Below are 18,059 nucleotides of genomic sequence, written 5' to 3'. Positions count from 1 at the left end.
AGTCTCGAGTGAAACACGAGCGTCTTAAAAGTGAAGTACTGAGATTCCATTTATTATTAAGCAACTCCTGCTTCAGCTTTTCAATCCTTTTATCAGACAAGTTTCATTGTTGCAATGCTTGATTGTTATTTTATGGCCAGACTTAAAAATGGCACGATTCAGATTTTTTTTTTTTTTTTGTCTTGTATTTTTAAATGCAGCAGCAAGAGAGAGGTTCTTTCCAGATGAAATTATTTATATGGTGGAAGAAGTGGTTTGACAGCATGATCAAAACCAAGGGGTGATGGATCCTGCCCTGTCAGCCCCACACAGGGAAAATTATCTTCACCCCACACAATGAGGTGAGATTTGGGGGGTTGAGGTCTGGCAAGGGATAGAATATCCAGCCAGATGTTTTCTTCCCTCTCCTGCAAGAAGGCAAACAAAACTCCCTGCTCCTGAGCTGCATGAATGTTTCATCACTCCAGAGTGTGAGCAGGGGTGCCAGGATCAGCCCCCCCCGTGGGACAGAGAGCAGTCCTCCTGCACCAGGGACAGAAAAGGGATTCCAGCTTTCTCATGAAAGAGTCATGGGTCACTTTTAGCCTTCCTTGTTGGCAGTGCTTGACAAGAACTAAAGAATCCATTCCCCAGGTGATGGAGGTTGTGGGTGTGCTGTAGAAACCAGAGCCTTTGTAACAGAGAAGTCCCAAATGTTTTGTCATAAAAAAAAAAAAAAAGAGCAGCTTGCTTACAGTTCTCTTCTGGGCTCTCCTTTCTCTCAGCAAAAATGAATGGAAATTATAAAAGGAATAATCTGTAGAAAAATTAATCCAGTTCTTAGAAATTAACCCCCAAATCAGCAATTTGATTGATGAAGGGCTGTTGGAAATCATCCCAGATGATCTAGAATGGTCAGAGCTGCCAACACTTGGGGTCCCTAACAGTATCTGGTATAATAAAAGGAGAGAAAACTTTTAAAATGGTTTCTTCCTCTGTCACAATAACTAAAGCAGAGACAATATTATGAGCATATTCTACCTATTTTAACCAGATTTACTGCAAAACAGTGTGCTGTTCTATTAACAGAAATGAGATGTGCTCAGCTTTGGAGCTACATCTCCACCTCCAAGTTCAGCAGAATTTTTCACAGTAAATATTTTAATGGTCCTTACACAAAACAGGGAAATAAATAACAGAATTATAGAATGGTTTGGGTTTGAAGGGACCTTAAGGATCATTGACTTCACACTCCTGCAGTGATCAGGGACACCTTCCACAGTCCCAGGCTGCTCCAAGCCCCATCCAACCGGGCCTTGGGCACTGCCAGGGATCCACCCTTTTATCATCAAAGTTACAGGACAACTTAGTTTTACAAAAGGAATTTATATCTCTACTAATCAGAACAGGCTATAAAACCAAGTATTAAATATTTCATGGACTTTTTCACTACAAATATGGGATAAGCAGCGCATCAGCTTCAGGAAACACACAGCTCAAAGTCACTAATTAGTGAGGAGAGAACTTTCAGGCAGTTCTGAGGCTGCCCAGACAAGCAGAGGCTGCAGGGTGATGCCATCCCAAAGACACTCAGAGCATCCTGTGCCACCACGGAGCTGCTGTGGACACAGATGTGCAAAGCCCCAGCACAGGGGACACTCAGTGGAGCCTTTACAGGCTGACATTTCAGATAACTTTTCTGAATATTCACTCCATGCATTATGCAGAGTGTTATAATTATATTTTTATAGCTGCTGGATCGGCATGGGTAAGAGTTTCTGCAAGATTGCTTTTCCATTTGTACACAGGAAAATATTGTCACAACTAGACTGTTAAAAATTGTTCAATTAAAAAGATCTAGCAAAGAAAAATTGTTGGCTGAACATATAAACAGGCACTACACTTCAGTATAATAGAGGTTGCTTAGAGAATTTATTAAAAAAATGTTACGGAATTAGGATTTCAGGTCAGTAAAAAAGAAGAGTATATAACTACACCAAAACATTTTCCATTTTTAAACTGCTTTTCTGACTGGATTTCAATCATCATTTCAAAGAAGTTCAGTGACTAACATCGCTGCAGACAGCACCCATTTGTGTTTGCCCCTTTTTGTGGCTGTTTATAGTGGGAAAATGAAACCTCACCAAAGAAGCTGGCAAACGTGACTCTGGTGTTTGCTCGATATCATCTGCAGCCAAAGCTCTGCTTATCTCCAGCTCTCCTCTGCCCTTCTGATTGCAATCTCATCTCCCTTGTCCTTGGCATCTCCTGTCTGCCACGACCTCCAGCTCGTTAAATATTCAGCAGAAAGTTTATGGACTTTCCCATAACCTTGATTAAAAGCCTATGGGGAACCTGGATGCTGAAAAATATCCCCTTGTTTGAAAAAAGAGAAACTTGTGCTGATTTCTGTTCCACTGATGGTGTTTATAATCAGCAGTCACTGGCACCGAGTCGAGGACAGAGGAGAAAAAGAGGAATCAAACTTAGCTGGTTAATAATCATTGTATTATCATTACCTAATTTCACTAAATGGAATTTTTGGGAGCAATGCTGAGAGGGAGGGGAAAGTACATAAAAAAAAAAAAAAAGAAAGAAAAAAAGAAAATCGAAAGAAAAAAATTCAAAAAATTCAAAGGAAACAGAAATATTCTTTATAGAGCTGCAGATTTTTTTATCTTTGACTCCTTTGAAAAGGAACCCTGTCTCTCCTGTGATGATGGGAGTTTCTGTGGGTTCAGGTTCCTCCATCCCCAAAGAATTGCTGCAGCCCTGCTCTCTGCCTGGAGCCTTGCCAGTGCCTTGGATGTGTTTCCACACCTCAAACCCTGCAGGCATTCTGGGTCCACCACTTTTCTTCCAGGGAAACATGACAGAAAAACAAGCAGAGAAGCAAATTGTCCAGGTGCTTTTCAGTATTTTCTTTCTGCTGGAGTAATTAACACTCAGAGCAAGATGAAAAGCAGCTCAGCGTGCTCAAGGAAATATCTGAGCCACTGTTGAGCATCTTTAAAGCTTTCAGATGGTACAGGAGGCTCCCACCCTCTCAATCATTTACTTTGTCATTGTCTCTTTTTCTATTCTTGGTCTTTGTTCCTCTTTCAATAATGGACAGAGATCTTTTATTTTATAATTGTCAGGGTGATTAAAAACCCATCAGGTAATTTTGTGCTTAACTATTATATCCTTCCTGCTTTAGGCTTCAAAATAATTTGTTCTGAGTGATGGACCTATTTCTGATCAAGACACACTAAATGGAAGATGTCAAATTTTATTGTGCCTTTACAACTGTATCAGTACAAGATGCAGTAATTTTCTTCATCAGCATTTGGAAATTATCTCAATATGGGAGGAAAAGAGCATAAAAGACAAGTAATGTCAAGAATTAAAACTGGTTTTAAGCCTTAAGTAGAGCTGCTGCAGGGGATCCTATATTTCCAAACACAATCCTCAGTCATACATCAGAAGATTTTCCACATGACACTCCGATGGTTTTGTGGAGACAGATGACTGCATCATATCCCAAGTGCAGTGGGACAACAAAATTCAAACCAGCTTTGCACAATAAATCAGATATAACATCATGTTTAACATTTCAATGAGTTTTTTTTTTTTCCCATAAAAAGCTATCAGTCAGTGCTTTACTTTTAATTCTTCCTCAATATAATGTATAATAACAGGAGGATGAGTAAGATACAAACTCTATGTGTCCCAAGGCTCTTATTTCCAAGGAAATAAGAGAAATATTCCTAACCTCAGGAAAAGCTCCCTCATCATCATATTTGATTCCCACAGATCACAATCCTTGAAGAATTTATAATGAAAATGAAAACATATGTTTCTTTCATTATTGCTGCCTTTTATTTAATTGTCCTTGAACTGAAGTGACTTTTTTCAGGGTTCTATTTGCCATATACGATTTCAAAGATGTATATACAGATTATATTAAACTATAATCATGCCTGCCTTTCTGAGTGGATTCCCCATGTGCTGCATTGATTGGGATCCCTGAATAAGATGCAAACCACTGGAGAGGTTTAAACAGCTATATTCTTTCTAAAGTACTCTTTAATTAATGTTGTCTAGAGCACTAATTAGGAAAGCTTGTAAAGCCTAAAGCCTGAAAACACTTATGCACCTACTTAACTGTGCTCATTCAGGGTAGACCCACTGAATTCACTGGAAGTGCTCGGAGTAGGCAGTTTAAGCAGGGGATGCACAGGTTTAAAGCTGAACCCAGCTTTGTAGGGTTTGCAGGCTGGGATTTCCAGCATTTTGCCCTCTGATGGTGCCAATTGCAATTTCCAGGGGCAGAGCTGTCCTGCCCCAGCACAGCTCCCTGCTGGAGTCCTGGAGAAAATGTTGGATGAAGCAAAAGGGAGCCAGTGGGAGATGAGGTGCCTGCACCTGCAAACACAAACGCAAAAGGAATTTGTTCACATTATGAAGGCAGATAAATCTGCAGAGATGTGCATCTATGCAAGTAGATCTCCACAGTGGAAAATACTGGCATTAGAATAAAAGCCAAACTACTTTTCCTGTCAATGGGAAACTCCTAAATCTCTTTCAAACAGAATTCTCACATTTCTAATTCTTTGCTTTTAACATTATAAATAACATTTTTATTTTGCCAGATTCCTGTCTGTTTAATTAACAGCTGCAAACAGAAATAAAAAAAAATAATAATAAAAAAATAAATAAATAATAATAAAAAAAATAACTGGATCACCAAACTTCCCATTTCTAAGTGGGAATAGAGATTTTTGTTCAGGTCACTGTTCCTACACACACCCCACAAATCCCATGGCCCTACACCCCAGCACAGCACAGGCACCACCAGATCCTCCAGGCAGAGAAGGGTGGCAGGAATCACTCAGAGCTAATTCTGCCTTCATTTATCCATTTATTTATCCCTAAAGAGCTCGGGAGTGGTGCACTTCCTGACAGGATTGAAAACTCATTTCATGCAAGGTGTGATTTCCTTGGAGCACCTGATGCTGCGAGGTGTGGGAAAGGAATTGTTTGCACTATTTGAGGGCCATTGAGCCTTTTCTCATCTCACACAAAAATGATGCATATTTGCAGTCCATTTCTGTAGCTGCTTTACAAAATGCAGCAGTGACTGGGGAACTAAGAGAATACAAATGAGACATTATCATTTGATCTACAGCATTTCCTTAAAATTCCAAATCTTGCTACAGGAGCTCTCATGCATGCTGAACACCATCATCATTAGATAATTACTCATTATAAATGAGCACAGGCTAAAGCCAGACGTGCTGTTCAGCTTTCCAAGCACATGCAAGTTTCAATGGTAAAATGGAAATATAATATAATTCAAAATTTTTTTTTCTTTTTTTTTTTTTTTTCCTGATCCAAGGTGCTGAATTTACATACAGGTAGTTTGTTTTCCTGCTGACTGGGGAAAATCAGCCTCTGTAGTACTCAGCCACTGGCAGAATCTCAATGTAAAAGATTATTTCAAACATAGATTTGAAACAAATTACTTCTTTTCTGTTGTACATTAAAGCTATGGGGATTGTTGTACATTAAAAATGGACTTTTATCTAGTTCTGCCACTGCTGAAAACCCAAGTACTCTCTTCAACCACCCAAAATGCCTTCATGTCCAATTTATTTGCATTTATTCAGGGAGGATGTAATTTCTAAAGATCTATCACTTTATTTATTGCACTTCATAGTGAAATTTGGGCATGGCTGTGCCTGTTACAGTGATGCCCAGGGTTTCCTAATTTATATCTTGGTTTTTATAATTGCAAACAGCAATTGTAATGATTTATAGGTTGATAATTCTTGTTATTAACCACTTTATACTTGCACCATATTTGGTGAAATATCATTTTGGGGAATGATCCCCCCTTTGGTGAGACAGAGCCTGTGTCACGTGTAATTTCTACCCCAGTGCCACCAAAGTTAGACAAGAAAAATCTATCTGTCAACAGGCAGAGCAGGAATAACCAAAATCCTCTGAGCAGGAATAACCAAAATCCCCTGAGCAGGAATAACCAAAACCCTCTGAGCAGGAATAACCAAACTCCATGGGTGCAGGAATAACCAAAATCCCCTGAGCAGGACTAACCAGAACCCTCTGAGCAGCAATAACCAAAATCCTCTGAGCAGGACTAACCAAACCTCTGAGCAGGACTAACCAAACCTCTGAGCAGGACTAACCAAACTCCCTCTGAGCAGGAATAACCAAAATCCTCTGAGCAGGACTAACCAAACCTCTGAGCAGGACTAACCAAAATCCCCTGAGCAGGACTAACCAAAATCCTCTGAGCAGGACTAACCAAAATCCCCTGAGCAGGACTAACCAAACCTCTGAGCACGACTAACCAAACCTCTGAGCAGGACTAACCAAAATCCCCTGAGCAGGACTAACCAAACCTCTGAGCACGACTAACCAAACCTCTGAGCAGGACTAACCAAAATCCCCTGAGCAGGACTAACCAAACTCCATCTGAGCAGGACTAACCAAAATCCCCTGAGCAGGACTAACCAAACTCCATCTGAGCAGGACTAACAAAAATCTCTCTAACACCAGGGACCCACTCAGTGGTACACAGATTTTTAGATGAGATCCTGGGTGGCCACAAGGGCCCTGCTCAAAGGTAGAGCTAAGTTTGATTTGTTTTGGGAAAAGAATATTACAAACTCATCATTCTGCTGCTGAATATGTGACCAAGCTGAAACATATGAAAGAAAATCTGTGCTGCCTGAGTGAACTGCTCTGTCCATAACTTCAGAGCTCTTTTTTTCCCTCCTCAGCCATTCCTCTGTCTCTCTATTTAATCAAGGCTGCAAATTGTCTTGTTCACTCAGGGTTGCTTGTATTTTTTTTTTCCCAAACAAAGCAGTACAATCAATGCAACATAACTGGTGTAGTTTATATATCTTACACATGAAGCCAGAATTATTTTCACATCAAATAAACCAGGTCTTCCAGCTCAATGTTCTCAAAGAGTAATTTACAAATACATTTTATAACTTCTGGCATGAGCAGAAGTTACGTGAATTACTGACACAATGGGAGGAAAAAGGCAAGATCCATCAAGGACTCCAGAGAAAGATGTCTTATTCCTACAAAACACAAAAGGAAAACAACATCTCACTTTTCAGCTGAACTTCTCTTCTGAAAAATGAACATTTTTGGGATAGAACTAAACATTGGGGTTTATCTTACTGATTTTACAGTTTTCTCTTTCAGAGCAGAATCTTAACAGAAGCTCAGAGAAAACACTTAACATTCAAATATGTTTCAGAAATATCACCAGTGCTGGAGTAAAAAAAACCCAAAAAACAAAACAAAAAACAAAACCCACATTTGTCTTCAAAAGGATTTCTGCTGAGAGAAAAAGCTGGCTTACTTTTCTCTATTTGTTACCATGGACAGCTGAATAAAGATAGGATATTTTTACTGGAACCATCTTCTACTGCTGTGGGAAAAAAAAAAAGTTGCCATCTGCCTTAAAGTATGTCCCTCTTCTAGCAAGAAGCTACGCATGCCACAATGACCATGATGATTTGAATCAGGTGCATTTGGAGCAAATACCTGAGAAAGGTCTTGTCTCAGAAATATTTTATTAATGGAAAACAAATATAATTTAATTATATCTATATCTATCTATCTATCTATCTATATATATATATATATATATATAGACTGACATCAGATTTAGAAGCCTTTTTATGGTATATCTTGAGTATCTTGATACAGTCACAGCTTCAGTTTGGCAGGGTTTGTTTTCATTTTTTTGGTTCCTTTCTTTTTTCTCTAATCTCTTTCTTCCTTTCTACCGGCTCAGATTGAATGAGAAATTCTATCTTTAACCTTGAGATGCCTGTTCTTGTTGGGTTGTGTCATAATCTTATTATTTAGAAGCAAATCTTGCTATTTAACATCTCACCTCAGCATGCAAAGTGCTTATGGATTAGAGAATATTTCCTGGGGGGGCAGAGGATGGAGTGACTGTGAATTAGAAATGCAGCTGCCTGGCTGTGCCAGCCTCACAGAAATGAAATATCTCTGTGACCCCCCTGTTTACTCCTCTGTGTTTATTCACAAATTGTGCATTACAGGTCAGAGACTGCTGAGTGCAGAACATCAGAGCCAGCTTCTCCCAGTGGCTGCAAACAGAAGGGTGCAGCCACAGTTTAAAGGGTAAGCAATTTTAAAGCATAACTGCAGCACAGTTCTGCTCTCTGTGTTCCAGAGCATGTTCCAGTTGAGAAAATCTCCTGCACTCCAGCCCAGAGAGCTGTCCAGGGCTGGTTCTGAGCTCCCAGGGCTGGTTCTGAGCTCCCAGGGTTGGTTCTGAGCTCTCAGAGTTGGTTCTGAGCTCCCAGTGTTGGTTCTGAGCTCCCAGGGCTGGTTCTGAGCTCCCAGAGCTGGTTCTGAGCTCTCAGAGCTGGTTCTGGGCTCCCAGAGCTGGTTCTGGGCTCCCAGGGCTGGTTCTGAGCTCCCAGAGCTGGTTCTGGGCTCCCAGGGCTGGTTCTGAGCTCCCAGTGTTGGTTCTGAGCTCCCAGAGTTGGTTCTGAGCTCCCAGGGCTGGTTCTGGGCTCTCAGGGCTGGTTCTGAGCTCCCAGGGTGTTTGATCTGTCCCACAGCTGCCCATCCTTTGCCCCAAAAGCCAAAATCTTTCCTGCAGTGGAGTCTGTCCCACCCCAAGCTCCCGGAGAGCTGCTCCAGTGCCATTCCAGCAGGGATGCAGGGAGCACCCACGGAGACAGCCCAGGCACACGGGCTCTGAGCCCAGCACCTCAAACGGGGCAGAGGCTGCAACATCACCCTCGGAAAACACCCAAAAAACAAATCCCTGGAGCAGGAGCACTGAGCACTGAGCACTGCTGAGAGTCAGCTGGCCCCAAAAGATCCTCAGGGAACACCAGGATGCACTGAAAAATGCACTGAAACTGCAGCACAGAGAAATGTGCTGTGAGGGAAGTGAGGGCTCCGCCAGAGTTAAAAATTTCTTTTTCCATGGTCATGAAACGAGGCTGAACCAGCCCCTCCATTTCAGACTTGTTAACCTTCTGTCTTGATGAAAATGAACAGCTACAGTTTCTTCTAAATAAATTCTGTGAATTTTCCTGGGTAAAGCATTCCTCTATTCCTGTCAAAGAGTTGTGCAGCACAGCTGTTTTTCACAAATCCCTATTTTTACTCGCCGACATTTGACTATCATTATGTATATGAGATTCTTCAGCCTGCGAAGCACGTTTTAACAAGAAATATTAATGTCCCCCCACATTTGCCATATTTTATCCCTATTCAGCAAGAATAGGTGTTGTACAAAAGAGAAAACATCTGCTTCCTTGTATCATGATTTCTCTTGAACTCTTTAGATTGGAGATGCAAAGTTGACAGCAGAGGTTAGAGATGAATGTACAAAGCAGAACCGTGTTTCTTTGTATCTGTGTTCCAAAGGGAAAACAAATCCTAAAATTCAGAATTATAGAAGGCATAAAGAAAGAATTATGAGGGAGCTTTTTATTAAGACATCTTTAGTGGCTAAATTATTCTATCTTAAGTTTTGTAATCCTTATCGTGATTCATTCCTAACACAGGCATTAGAATCAGCTCAGGACATTTTCTTCTTTTCCACGCTCCAAAATATCTTAACTCTCTTGGACTCTGTGGCTGCATGGGCAATCTTTAATTTTTTCTGTCATTTCACTGGATTACCAGGGTGTGGACAGTGCCTTCCTTGGCAATTTCAGTCCTGCAGTGTGAAACCTCCCCTGCTTTGGGGGGTGAGTGAGGAGCTGTGGCTCTGCTGGAGACAAACACCACGGAAAAGCTCCTCAAAGCCTCCCTCCATGGCCCTTGCCTCAGCTCAAAGACACAAAACCTCCCCCTGCATTAAGACACAGCGAGCCAGGCTCTTGTCAGAGGCACAGCAGCTCCAGCTGAGCCCAGGGAGCTCTCCTTAGGTTTATCCAGCAGTTGAGTGATGCTGCTGCTGCTGCTGGAGCCCTGCTATGATCAGCCCTACAAACCTCCCCTCGCCCCTGGGCCAGCTCCAGCAGGACAGGGACAGCAAGGTCCCCGAGCTGGGACAAGGGTTTGGCAATCTGCTGCTCTCTGGCACAGATTGAGAGCCAGGAGTCAGGCAATGATCCAGGCACGAACTCCTCCTGCAGAAATAGCCCCAGATGTATCAAAAATCAGATTTCAGGGGGAGGAAAGCAAACAAGAGAATTCTCCTTGTCTAGCTCCAGAGTAAATCACAGTATTGCATTTCTTAAATCTTTCTGTAGCTTAGCAGGTGTGAAAGAAAAAAAAAAAATAAAATAAATAAAATGTAGAGGGAAGTACCTCATCCTTTTTCCAAAAGTTAACATCTTTTAATTATGAATCCTTTAATGGAAATCTGGATAATTCAAGATCCAAGCAGATTATTTAACCATTTATATGCTTTAACACATGCAAATCACACTGTAATAATCTAAACCCCTAATTCTCATCTGACCTTTTGTACAGATGCAACAAATGCTATTCCATTCACAGGACAGAGCAGCACGAGGTAAAGGACCTGCTTCATTTACAGATACACCCTTTCTCCACAATCCTGTGAATACATTCCAGGTCAGGGCAATCAGGGGGCTGATGGAGAATGATCCTTGTGATCTTCACAAAAAAGAGAAATAAGGAGCTAATTTTAGAGACAGAGGGATGAGAGGTCCACCCCAATAGAATCTGTAATCGGTGATATTTGACCCTCAGTAAAAAAAAAAAGAGAAAGTGTATAAAGAAAAGCTTTAATATCAGTTCTAATGAGATAAAAATAATTTTTGCTTTTATAGTTTTCAAAGTGCTTTCTCTCACCACTCTTATTTCCTTTTATTGCCACTGTTTTTCTTTATATGTACTACAACTAAGGAGGAGAGGCAAAGGTTGTCTTTCTATTTCTAAATAGTTCTTTGGTGTATGATTACCGTGTGACATGAATAAAGCCTTTCTTGGTAGAGAAAGGTTTGCTTGCTTTTAAAGCATTAGATGAGGGCCAGACTTTATAATATCTCACCCTATAGAGAGCACATCTTCTGGGACACTGGGTTTGGAACATCAGTCAGGACAACCAGATAAAAGAACAGCTGTTGAAATAGCCTGATTGCTCTGGCTGGTGCTGCACAGGCACAGGGTTAGCTTGAATGGGGGGAACTGAAGTTCAGCAGACCATGCAGCCATGGCCTTTTCCTGGAAATAGAGTTTTAGACGGATCAGTTGTTGCTTCCTACTATTATTTTATTATTCTTACTATTATTTTAAAGGGAGAAGTTTAATTTGATGCACCAAGGCTTTAAGCAGAGCTTTAAGCCGAGCTCACAAGGACCACAAGGGAGCTGTTTGGGAGCAGGGCATGGCAGGAAGCAGAGATGACCCCAAAGCACGGAGCAGGGAAAGCTGCAGGAGCTGGGAAATCCTGCTCCACCTCACTGCCCCAGCCTGTGGAATAGCCAAGCTATTCCAGATGCACCAGTGCTGCTCACCATGGCTGAGGTGACACAGACCTGAGGGACACCCAAGCACTTGCAGCACACAGTGCTCACAGTGACTGGCCTCAGGGATGCAGGGGAGCATCTGCATTTACACAGGATGCTTAAACAAACTTCTGATCACAGCAGCCTCCCTGTCCCGGCTGGTCTGGCAGGAAAGTGGCTCTGAATCACCCCAGGGTGATGCTGGCCCACCACAGCACTGCCAGCTCCTCCTCTGAGCCTCTCACAGCTCCTGGCTGCCCACCCCATGCACTGCATCAGCAGTGGAGTTCAACTTGGGCAACCAAAAACCCCTGAGCTAACAGTTTTTTACAGGTGAAATGAAAACAAGACCTGATTTGCACTGAGAAGCATTGCTAGCACAGCATATGTTTGTTGTACAGATCTGCTCCACTTCTACTCTACAATGTGATGGTTTTTACTGCAATTGCACCGGGAGCAGAAAATCAGCGTAACAGGCACAACGTGCTCAGAGCTCCACACACACAGAGCAAAACTTCTCTCTGTAATCCAGGGATTTTACTGTCTAATTCCAACTGAAATGTGGGAATGGATGTGTACAAACAACCGAGACAGCACCAGGCCAGGCTGAGAATTTTGGAATGGATACACGAGACTGGAGCTTCTGGAACTGCTGACTTCAGCAGCACGCAGAGTTAACTCTGAAAACATTTAACAACAATTAGAATGTCACTTGAATTAATCAGAGCACCACTGAATCACACAGCACTGTGAATAAAGCAGAATCCCTGCAAAATCCTGCTGCTAACTAGGAGGCAGCAACATTATTTATGGGTATTAAACACAAAGGTGAGAATCTCAACCTCTGGTGTAATATAAATCCAAAAGTATAATCATAAATATTTTGCCCAGGTCTCTCCAGCTGAACCCAGACAAATATATTTTATTTTTTAGGGTGAGTACATCACATCAGTGCCCAGCAGGGCTGAAGGAAAGTTCCAGTGCCTGGGTCAGCAGCACCCACAGGGACACCAGCCCTGCCTTCCCCTGATGAGGAGCCTGCACAAGGGGTCTGGGCCTCTCCTTCCTGAGCTACAGCAAAGCCAAGGTTTGAACAGTACCCAGAAAACAAAAGGATCACAATGCCAATCCTACAACCTCCAAAAAAGACAGGAGCAGCGGTTTATTCACACTATGCTGCTTTTCCAGAAGGCTGAAAGTTATTTGAAGAGTAAAGGCAAAAATATCTCCCCTATTCAGGAATATATGGATACAGATGACTTTTTGGAACAATTCTAGTGGTTCCTAATGCATGCCTCAAGACTGAATCAATCCTATTTCCCTACCAAAATCCAGTTAGAAGGAAAGCATCATTTTAAAGGATGACCACGTCTCTACACAAACAAGAACAAGAGTGACTGGATTTATTGAGTTGATCAGATTTGAGTCAGCAAACGTTGTGACTTGAAATGCACCATCAGTTGGGAATCTGCTTTGTTCAATAAATACAATTTTTCCATTTAATTTCTAAGACAGACTGATAGCTGCAGACAGTCTTTAAATATATTTCGTGATATATTTTTCATTAATCAGAGTGGAAATCAAGTAATAAATTATGATGCTTCAAATCAAATTATAATCATGAATTTTTTCACATGGTTTAAATTATATAAAAGAGATAAATTTCCTCCTCCCCCCCCTCCATATTTCCATTTTTAAAACAGGAACTCAACGGTAACAAATACCTTAATATTTCATTTTGCTAAAAGCTCCTCTTGCAGTGACTGATTAGCTTGATTTGGTAAAAAAAGACAAATTGCATCATCTGTGTTTTTCTACTCTCAGAAGAAGAAAGAAGAGAAAGTTTGAGAGAAAGTAGAGAGACAGCCAGTCAGAGCTAAAAGGAGTTTGAAAAACCAGAGGGGAGGAATTTGTTCTCCCTCCACCTCTGCCCCAGCAGCCTGCTCGCCATAGCAATGAATCTTGAAACTTTCATAAACAGAACAAATAGGATTATCCATTACCATGTCAGCTTAAGTGATAACATAAATATATATCACAGAACATCTGCCACTAAATCACTGTTTATAGATGTCAGATCTCATTTATTATTAAAAAAACCCCACCAAAACAAATGCTTTAAAGCCTCCCTTATTATTCCACGAGAAGTGACTGATTGCTCGGCTGTGAGGTGGAGCTATTCTTTCTAATCACTTTAGACAGAGGAACTCCTGTTATAAACCTCAGTCAAGAATTACATTAAGTTGTATTCACAAATATTTTAGTATTGCCTGAGTTACTTCTCCCAACTATGCAGTCTAGAGAATCCAGCATGTTTTCCCCATTGATTTTACTCATCAATCCCCATTGATTTTGCATGAAAAAATATGGTGCATCTCAGAAAACTTGCTTTTATCTTCCTTTTCTTCAGAGAGAAGAAAAGGTAGATCAAGGTTTTATATTCTGATATCAGCAATAAAATATCTAATATTTACTTTAAAAAGAATTTATAGAGAGTGCCCCTTATACACAGAGAGTGTAACATTTTAAAATTCAGTGTCTGTGCTTATAGTGCCGTGTTTGACTGAGAGGCCGAGTGGGACAATCTTTATGCTTTTGCATTTTTTAAATTTAATTTGCTTTGTCCACTTTCTCCTCTTTGTGTCAGCTGCTTTAATAACTCTTAAATCAGGCACCCAGGGATCAAATTACCAAATCACGGAATTATTTCTGAATATGCAATCTGTACCCTCTCAGGTACCGGTGGAAATCTGCTTGCAAAAGCCACTCATCTCTATCATTGCAAATTGACCTTTTCCCCACTCCCCAGTCAGGAACAAATCCAGAACACCATCATGTTTTGCTTTATAGGATTTTACAAACAAAGAGCTAAAACATCTGGAAATCCCACGCAGTTTGAAGCCTTGTGACAGTCAGTGCCCCCAAGCCTGTGCCAGGCAGAGAGAAACTGCACCCCAAAGAGAGACACACCCGAAAATGGGAGTGCTGAGCACATCCTGCTGCTGATCCCTGCCAGATCCCCCATTTTTCAGACCCACTGTGATCGCTGCAGAGCTCCCAGGTTGTGATTCAGGGGTGTCCTGGCAGGGTCATCGCATCTCAAAGCTCGACAGAGCCCTGTGCAGCCACTGCATTCCCCCACCTATGTGCAAGCTAATTTGATTAAAGGGAGAAGATCAATCAAACTGTATTGCCTCAGAAAGATTAATTACCTCAGCACTTTCTGACTTAATTATTAGTGTTCAGCCATGGGGTTAGAAAAGCCCAATACAGCAGAAGTTCAAGGGCCCAATGGGCAGATGTGGGAGACTGGGATGTGTTTTAGCCTGAGATTTGTTATCTTTAATGACAGCTTCTTTCTTTTTTATCCAAACTAGGCCTAAGTGTGTTTATAACTCAGCAGCAGGCAAACTAAAATATTGCTGTTACATTTCAACCTTTGTGTGAAAAGAAAAAGTACAGAAGATGGGAAGAAAAAAAAAACAATAACTGAAAGCATCATTAAAAAAAAAAAAAATAAAAATCCATCTCTTGGCAGTCCAGTTTCTGGACAGGGAACAAGAAACTTAAGACTTTGCAGATGTATTTTTTTCTTGTGACCCAGCATGAGGTCTGAAATCCAGCTGCCAGAGCATCTTATTGATGATGTCTAAAGAGTGTATTTCAGCAACTGCAGGGTTTCTGATTATCAGACAAGTCAGCATGGCAGCAAACGCAGGCGTTTTTCCCAGGGAGAATGAGCTCCCTGTCTGCTGCTCCGTGCTGACCCTCCCTTCCCCAGCTACAGAACCCTCAGCCAGGCTGTCACTGAGCTGCTGGCAGGGCTGGGGACAGCAGTGGACATCCCCGGAGATGACCACAGTGGACATCCCTGGAGATGACCACAGTGGACATCCCCGGAGATGACCACAGTGGACATCCCCGGAGATGACCACAGTGGACATCCCTGGAGATGACCACAGTGGACATCCCTGGAGATGACCACAGTGGACATCCCTGGAGATGACCAGCCCTCTGCCCAGAGCAGAGCTGAGGCTCAGCGAACACGTTCAGCCTGGAATTTCACATTCCCAGAAAACTGCAGAGCCACCTCCTGTGTTATACACTGGATCTGCTGCTCTTACACACAGCATTTCCTTGCCCTCTTACAAATTTATCAAGCTCTTTTTGAAAGCCAGGTTGCATTCTCAGGCCCTGCTTCTATACTTCCTCACTGATGTCGTCTGCAGCCCCCAGATCTCCAGCCTTGGCTGCTTTAAAGGCAGCACCAGCCCATTTCCCTGTATTTTGGCTTTGTGTGAGAGCAGCCCCAGGCCCCAGCCAGCCTTTACCTTGCAGTTTAAATGAGCCAGTATTAATTCCTTCCTCTATGCATGGCCATCCCATTCCCCTCTTATTAATAATATTTCTTTATGCCTGTTTCTCATGCGACTTCACCTTTCTCTAATGTGGGAAGCCAACACTATTCATAACAGGCCTGTTATGGTGTCAGCAACCCCCTGGGGTTCTTTCTTTTCTTTTTCTTTTTCCCCCTCTGCTAGGAGTAACTCATGATTTTTTTCACAGTCACATTAGGTATTGATGATTTATAGTTTATCTTTGTAATACTCAGTTGGTTTTTTTTCTTTATGTCATTTTCAGCTGGTGATTTATATACTAGTTACATGCAGCAGCTCCTATGAGAATGACTCTCAACTATTAGATTTCATCCCACTGCTATTACTTCAAATCCTTAGCAAAATCCAATTCTCGTGTCATGCACACCTCCTCCTCTATTGTCAGTGATGCTTGGCTTTGAGCTACTAGAATATTTCATTGACATGCTCCTGCTTTTTAATGCCAGACTCATTAATGAAGATAATTATGGAGATTTTTTTTTTCCATTCTTGTATTATTTTATGTCTTTTCATTCTTAATTACTAATGCTCCACCCTAATGTCATAATAACAGTTATTAGTCCTTAAATATATCTATAGATTAACTGTACCTGTGTTTCCCAATGTTAAAAATACATATCATAGAAGTGAGATAATGGATCTAATCTCATCCTACTCTTGCAAAACCCAGGGTAACATTTACTGCATTATATTCATACATATCTCTGTTTCTTCTTTGTAAATGCTTTCCAGTGGTGGAGCTTGACCAGAGCTTTATTTTTTCTTGACACCTCGTGTGTCAGAATTACAGAAAAATAAGGCAAACACCATCAGTTTTGATATCCTGGGAGGAAGATTATCTCCTCTCCTCCCCATGAATGCACTGAACCTGCTCTGACTTTTAGTGCCATTATCATCACTCTCCATCAGCCTGCCTTTGTGCTCATCAACATCATCCCTATCAAAAATTAACTCAAGGTGAAAGTGTTCTTTTAATTTTGAGGAAGAAATACACGTTGTCTTTAATCATCACCAGATGTCTTCCTTGCTGCAAACCTCCCTCTTCTGTGGTTAAACACCACAGATTGCAGCCTTAATTCTTCCTAAGACTGATTCTCTGCACTCTGATGATCACTTAAAGCCAGCAAAGCTTTGCCCCAGCTACTCATTTACTCCTTTGCTGTGCAAAAGTTGTGCCTCGTGGAACAAATGGAACTGTGGAATCCATCTATTTAAATTTACCTTTCCTCTTCCCCAGGGGCTGAACCCACAGGGATTCCTCAATCCAGGTCCAAACTGCTCTTTAACCCTGTGAAAATGTGACTGGGAGAAAAAATAAGCAGCCAGACACCTCTGGCAACACCAGCTTGACATGGCCACAAACTCCTGGTGTCTACTGGTTCGCCTTTATCTCTACACTTGCTGATTTTCAATGCAACTTTCTTGGCTTATTAGTCACTAATTCATGTTAAATATTCTTCATGGAGACCCCCTCTCCTTAATACACCAGTTTCCTCCTATCTGAAACCCTGAAATCTCAGTGTGATTTGCCTCATTAACTTTAATTTTCAGCTAGCTTTGTTTATACTTCCATTTTCTTAATACAAAATGATTGCTATTATTTAATTGCAGATTACTTTCAGGTTTTCTGGCTTCCCCTCCACACTCCTGTCCCCAAGCTGCAATCATTCCTCTTGCTCTGCCCAATTTCTTGGCTGAACTAGTCATATTCCATTTTTTTCCTCCAAACAAAAGTAAAACAGTTTTATTGTCTAGAGGAAAGAAAACAGATTCAATAAGGCTATAAAAACAGATGAAGCATGAAAATTTGTCATTAATATCTTACACATGTACTAAACAACCCAACAGAACTGAGTTTTACGTGTACCTTTCAACCCCTTTGATCAACATCGCTGCTGACAGCCACTGAGAGAGAATTTGCCAGGGAAGTCCAGACACAGAGAATTTGTTGGTCTTTGTCTATGCTTGAAGTGTGTTTTGTATTCAAACAGAGGGGGAAAAAATGGTTTGGTTAAAATCCTCAGTATAGGGAGTTATTGGAGCATCCTTATTTGAGCAACTCACGAGGAGAAAATATCTGAATGCCACGTAGAAGAATGCTGTTACTTAAGGATGAGGTTCTCTACAAACCTACATGAATTTTTATATTACTATTTACTTAGTGTGACAGTTTATTGGC

The 18,059-nt window shown here is 41.4% G+C and overlaps 1 protein-coding gene and 1 long non-coding RNA gene across 4 annotated transcripts in view; both read right to left on the bottom strand.

Moving 5' to 3' along the window:
• Positions 1-18,059, bottom strand: part of PCDH11X (protocadherin 11 X-linked) — a 426,119-nt gene that overhangs the window by 102,048 nt on the left and 306,012 nt on the right. The gene's annotated exons all lie outside the window — the stretch shown is intronic.
• Positions 3,830-7,384, bottom strand: LOC147650606 (uncharacterized). Its single transcript, XR_015276129.1, has 2 exons — positions 6,495-7,384; positions 3,830-6,073 (listed from the first exon to the last, which is right to left on the bottom strand). It is a non-coding gene; the product is annotated as an uncharacterized LOC147650606 (long non-coding RNA).

The sequence above is a fragment of the Cyanistes caeruleus genome, chromosome 14 (genome assembly GCF_971803275.1).
Source record: "Cyanistes caeruleus chromosome 14, bCyaCae1.hap1.1, whole genome shotgun sequence".
In the NCBI taxonomy this organism is placed as follows: Eukaryota; Metazoa; Chordata; class Aves; order Passeriformes; family Paridae; genus Cyanistes; species Cyanistes caeruleus.
This window is presented reverse-complemented; position numbering and strand designations above follow the sequence as displayed.